This window comes from Balaenoptera physalus (assembly GCF_965194825.1).
Source record: "Balaenoptera physalus genome assembly, chromosome: 21".
Classification (NCBI taxonomy): Eukaryota; Metazoa; Chordata; class Mammalia; order Artiodactyla; family Balaenopteridae; genus Balaenoptera; species Balaenoptera physalus.
The window spans coordinates 28,933,283-28,940,056 of record NC_138902.1 but is presented as its reverse complement, the minus strand read 5'-3'; positions in this window follow the sequence as shown (position 1 = coordinate 28,940,056).

Genomic DNA, 6,774 nt, shown 5'->3' with positions numbered 1-6,774 from the left:
TATGGGAAGGTTTCTTTTTTATCTGCAACATAAAGAAAATACACATCATAAAAGGTTGTACTGCGAATGCACTGAGGTGAGGTATAATATACAACTGTAGGGCAGGCAAGACTTTTTCCCCCTTTACTTCACCCCAGAGAAGAGAAGCCCTCTTAGCATTGATTGAATTTGAGGACACAGATTGGATCACATTTACCAGTGAGAAACTCTGCATTAAAATGCCTGTACATAGGTGTGACCTTTCCCATCTCTGCAATGCAATGACAAAAGCCCAATCACCCGATGTTTTTTTTCCTATGTGACAGCAGTGGATATAGAGCTTTTGGCTTTGCTAGGACTCAGGCCAGTTTTTACTGTCGTGGGCTCCAATGTGCTCCTTTTAATTGGCAGATCACACCTCCTTTAAGTATGGAGGCTGACTGGACTGTTCTGTTTTAGTTAAAAATAAATTAGACCTAGAGTTGAGGATAAAGAGTTGTGACCACCCCAGGTTATTAAAGTTCTCCCAAGCCCAGCTAAAAATAGCCTGTGTCCCTTGGTCTATTAGGCATTTTCCATTGTTTTTTGCACATAAATATGCTTTGTGGATGCTGTAGAGAGAGGCAATTTTGGTATTCCTGGATCCTCCCCTACTGACTAAATACCATAGTATTATATTGAATAAAGTGTTAATTCTTCCATTAATACCAACACATGTCATGGTGGGTTGCTTTATGTATTTCCGGTAATAATTACCACTACTATTTGTTATTAATATGACCATTTTATCCCTGATTTCCTAATATGCTGGAGAAAAGTATGTTATCCAATTAACTTTACGCTAAACTATAGGACATTTAGCTCTTATTAGTCCTTTGCCTGCTCCCTAAGTGTTAAAGTTCCTTAATGTTCCTTCCAGGTCTTCTCTTTTCACTTTCCAGCATCATCTCATCCACTTTTATGACTTTAATTATCAGCTCTTCACTGTTTACTTCCAAATTTGTATTAATCTATTATTCTATCTTAATCTCCTCTTTGAGGTTCAGTTTTATATTTCTCTCTGACTGTTGATGTATCTACCGGATTTCCCATAGGCATCTTAACATGGCTAAAGCCAAATTCCTTTTTTATTATGACCGATATGTATTTATCTTCCTGTTTTAATGATATCAGTTAATAGCTTTATCACCTTTCCAACACTCCATCCCATTCCATTCCATCCTAGCCTCTCCCAAACCATTCCACTCCATTCTGTTTAATTCCATTCAATTCTCATCTGTTCTATTCCCTCTTCTTCACTTTCACATTCATCCAGTTGTAAAATTTCACTTTATTCTGTTTCTGAATAGAGCCACTACTCTGTTTGACTATCACTGCTTTACTTTAGATTCTCATCAAATGTGGTCTTGTCTATTCCAAGAAACTACTTCCTGCCTCTAGTCTCCTCCCATTCCAATTTTTCCTCCATTTTCTCCCAGTTATTTTCCTAGAGAAGGAGGTGGAACTGTTAATGTCTTGCTTAAAGTCTCTGTTTGCTTCCCATAACCTACTCAATAAAATCTCAGTTATTTATCATCTTATACATGGTGTGTAATTATCTGTTGCCTACCTAGTCCTCTGGACTCACTGCCACAATATTTATCTCATTGACTGATGACTCAGAACATGACATTCCCAAAAGCGAGTAAATTTTCACAAATTATTCCTTCCACCTGGATAGGAATTCCTCTCTTTGCCTGGCAATTTCTGTTCATCATTTGAGACTCAGCTTAATTTCCTCCATTGTGAAGCTCTTCCTTATTATTCCCTAGTCAGTCACTCACTAAGCACTTTAAACCTGTATTACACCACTGCGATATTGATCAAGTACATAGCCGAATTAAAAGAAATATTTATTTGTTGGTGGATTGGTCAAGTAGCAAAGAATTTTGCCAGTTCTCCTTAATAATTTTTACAGAGCTAGTTCTAAAATCCCTACTTTTATCCCCAGCCCCCTCCCCTCATCTTAGCTCCCTAGCTACCCTGCAGATCCAACACTTTATAAGGCAACATTTTCAAAAGGTCACATAGGTCACGTGTAGATGTATTTTAAACACTGAAAATGAAGATAAAAAGTATTTGAATGGATAAAAATAATTCAAGAGAATTTATTTTCTTCAGCATTAGTTCAATATGTCAGTTTTAAAAAAATCCATATATCTTTTCTTCAGCTATATTGAGATATAATTGACATATTATGTAAGTTTAAGGTGTACAGCATGATGACTTGACAAATGAATCTCTTGTGAAATGGTTACCAAAATAAGGTCACCTCACGTAATTACCATGTTTTGTGTGTGTGCATATGTTAAGAATGTTTAAGATTTACTCTCTTAGCAGTTTTCAAGTGTATAATATAGGACTGTTAACTATAGTCACCATGCTATAACTGGAAGTTTGTACTCTTTACCAGTATCTCCCCATTTCCCCCAACCCCTAGCCCCTGGCAGCTACCATTCTACTCTCTGTTTCTATGAGTTCAGCTTTTTTAGATTTCACATATAAGTGACATCAACGATATTTGTCTTTCTCTGACTTATTTCACTTAGCATAATGACCCCTTTTATGTTTCTCATGTCGTAATTTACCTATTTTTATGCTGTGTAACAAATTATTGTAGCTATAGTTATTTTTAATACTTTTGTCCTTTAAACATTTTACTAGAGATAACTGGTTAATACACCACATTGTAGCATTAGAGTATTCTGAATTTGACTATATACTGACCTTTATCAGTGTGTTGTCCTTTTCCATATGTTTTCATGTTACTATTAGAATCCTTTTATTTCAGCTTGAAGAACTCCTTTCAGCCTTTCCTGATGATTTCCCTCGGCTTTTGTTTGTTTGGGACAGTCTTTGTTTCTCCTTCAGTTTTGAAGGATGGCTTTGCTGCTGAGAATATTCTTGTTTGGCTTTTTTTTCTTTCTTTCAGCACTTCAAATTCTTTATTAAATAAATTGAAGATCTCCATGTCTTGGGGTCAGTTACTGGAAAAATTTTTTTTTTTCCTTTGTTGGTGTCACGTTTCATTGACTTTTCTTGTTTCTTGAAGTCTGGCATTGCTGTCTTCACATTTCAAACAGCAGTCATCTCCTCTGGTCTTTACTGCCTGACTTCAGGAGAGAAATACCTTCCATCAGCCCTGCTAGTGATTGCAAGGCCTTCTCAGTCCTTCTATGGACACACCTGCTCCGTACTTCTTGCTCCCTCTTGTGGCAGAATCCTTAAGTTTGTGTGCTGTCTCTCCATCCTGTGGAGCCTGGTCTCGTGTGCTGGACAACCTCCCTTTTGCTTCCCCGAGGGCGGTCTCTCCTGGGACCACCGAGTCAGGCCAGCTTTCTGTGCATGCTCAGCTGGTGCGGGCTGCAAAGCCCGCTGGGGCTGCCCTTGGGAGCGCGCACACGGGGAGTCGGCCGCCGGGTGGAGGGGTGTGTGGGCGAGGTCTGTGAAGCGCTGGCGGTGCCCCTGGGCCTGCACAAGCGAAGTGTCCCCAGTGGCTCTTGGCCAGGCCTCCCAGTGGAGTCCCTGACACGGTTAGTAGGATCCCTGTCCTCTTCATACGTTCCACTCTGAGCCGCGGCTGCTCTTCTCCCAGCCGCCACGGCTCCCCAGTTGTGCAGCTCATGACTCAGTACCCCGATGAAGTGAGAGAGAAATGGGCTTCTTTGGCAGCATCCTGCACAGCTGGGGAGAATAGGCATGCGCTCACAGGCTCTCACTTTTCCCCACGCGAGAAATCATGGGCCCAGAAGTCCTCTCCTGGCACTGAGCTTTGCCGCCGGAGGGTAGGAATGAGGCTGTGAAGTCTAACTGTTCCTCTTAGCCTCTCCAATGCAGCCTATCTGGATTTTTATTTTTTCCCTTAACGTTGTGGTGGAACGTCTCAGCTGGACTCCTGGACATCCACAGAGGCTCTCTGGTCCGTGGGTGATTGTCTAATTCAGGGTTCTCCCAGGGTGCTTGGACCACAGCTGAGGAGCTGGAGCGGGTTCACGGGCCACATCTAGGTCCACACTGGAATTGGTTTGGGTGCCCTTTACCCGAAGCACACGTGGGTGAGGCTCCTCCCAGTTACCCTGGTGTGTGGTACTGTAGTGAGTCCTCAGAAGTACAGAGTTGTTTCCAGATCTACAGCCAAGACCATGGACATTGACTCCACCACCTGGGTGCTGCTGGGTGCCTTTCCCAAGTGGCTCTCCTCCTGCTTGGACTGCACCAATTTCCTATGTGGTTCCCACAAAGGCTCTTTTGTCCATGGATGGATGCCAGATTATTGTTGGTTGAGGGGGGACATCTTTTTCAGTTGTCTCGTTGACATCTCTCCCCTGATATGTCATTTTTATGTAATATGTTTGTGAAATGACTATTTAATAAGTATTGCTATTATATTTATGGGAAGCCATGCAATCAATTTAGTATATAAAGTAATGTAACCTCAAAATCAGAGATTTTTAAATTCTAAACTGTGATCATTTCCACAATTGAGTTCATATTTTTGATCTTTTACTGTAAATTATTGCTGAGTAACACTGCATAGATTTAAAGCCAGAAGCCATAAGTTTATTTTGTAAATTGGTGTCCTTATGAAATTTTCTCCAAAACTGTTCAATAATATATTGAAATGGACAGAAAGTGCTCAATGACTATTTTTAATATATGTGTGTATGAATGAAAAATTAAATGGATGAATGGATCCCTAGGATCTGTCTTGGGAGGTAAAATAAGGGTAACTAAGTTGAATTTCTCCTATTTTGACAAAGGCTAACTAAACAACTGGTATATTGCCAGAAAGTAATTTAAACTATGGTCATGCTGCAACAAGCATCTGTTTTATAAACAAACAAAAATATCTTGTTCAGATGGCTAAGAGGTATCTTCAGTTCAGAAATGACCAGTCTTTGATGAAATACTTCTAATTAATCTAATTGATTAATTAAATCCACGCTTGAGGGACATTTTTCAACCAAAGCCTCCTAATTGTTTATCAGTGTGTGTGATTCACATTCTGCTTTATCTATGAGCGTCTTCTTGAGCTCCTTAAAGATAGCCAAAGGGAGAGGAAAAAATATTTTAGAAACACTTTAGAATGGACTTGAGTCAGTGGTAGAACAACAGTTGGTAAGTCACAGCACTTTCTAGAATAGAATGCAGATTTTTTTTTTTTTTTTGGTCAGGGAACATAGTTCCTCATTCATGTATAATTAAGAAAGACCTTTTGATCATCCTAGCTGTCCCTGGAGCTCTCTTTTGTGTGTTTGTCCCCACTCTTGCTATTCATCTCATGTACTCTCTTTTACATCCTCAAAAATACCTTCTCCCTTTCCATATTCTCATCATATATTTTTCAAATTAGCAATTTATATTTTTGAAATTGAAAATAACAAACACTTGGTAAATAGTATATCATGTTAGAACTATCGCATTCAAATACACCACTGGAATGTAGTTACTAAAGCTCTCTTTACAACTGGAAATTGAGGTGATTTTTTTTTTAAAATAAATTTATTTATTTATTTATTTATTTTTGGCTGCGTTGGGTTTTCGTCGCTGTGCGCGGGCTTTCTCTAGTTGCGGCGAGCAGGGGCTACTCTTTGCTGTGGTGCGCGGGCTTCTCATTGCGATGGCTTCTCTTGTTGCGGAGCACGGGCTCTAGGCGCGCGGGCTTCTGTAGTTGTGGCATGCAGGCTCAGTAGTTGTGGTGCACGGGCTTAGTTGCTCAGCGGCATGTGGGATCTTCCTGGACCAGGGCTCGAACCCGTGTCCCCTGCATTGGCAGGTGGATTCTTAACCACTTCGCCACCAGGGAAGTCCAACTGAGGTGATTATACATATGAATATGCTTGGTATGTCATTATAAGAAATATTATGTTGCTTATAAATAGCCCAACATAGACTTTGGCTTTTTGAACATAACATAGCAGACAGTTCCTTCAGTATCCAGTTTGTGAATCAAAGCACCACAGGGTCTTGCTTCTTGGACCATTGGAGAATCAGGTGTGGATTGGTTTCTAATTTAATGGGCTTATCAGGAGTGGTAGTGATTTAAATGTAGTGCTTTTTATTTTAAAGTTGATTTTTACCTTGTTAGGATATTTACCTTACCAGAATTAGAATCACTATGTTTGCTTTAATTAATTGGTGGGAAAATCATCTAAAGTTTTTCTTAAAACATGTATCTAGGACTTCCCTGGCAGTCAAGTGGTTAAGACTCCATGCTTCCACTGCAGGGGGCATGGGTTCAGTCCCTGGTCAGGGAACCAAGATCCCACATGCCTCGAGGTGTGGCCAAAAAAAAAAAAATGTATCTAAAAAGAATGTATTATTATTACTGTGTGTCCAGCACTATGTGAGAAGTTACAGAAGATACTAAAGAAATAGTTTCCACATCTTGATGTAGATTTTAATCTAGTTGGGAAGAAAAGATGTATACCTTGAAAAATTAGAAATAAACTCCAAAATATGTATTCACGTTCTGGTTTACAGTTCAGGAGTCACAATTCCAATCCTGATCTGAAAGACCTTTTGATCATCCTAGCTGTCCCTGGAGCTCTCTTTTGTGTGTTTGTCCCCACTCTTGCTATTCATCTCATGTACTCTCTTTTACATCCTCAAAAATACCTTCTCCCTTTCCATATTCTCATCATATATTCATAAAGCATGATTCAGGCCTGTAAGTCCTGCTGACTGCAGAATACCACTTCCGTGCTGTATTCGCATTATATGATGGACACTGAAAAACTGAACAGATGACCTCCC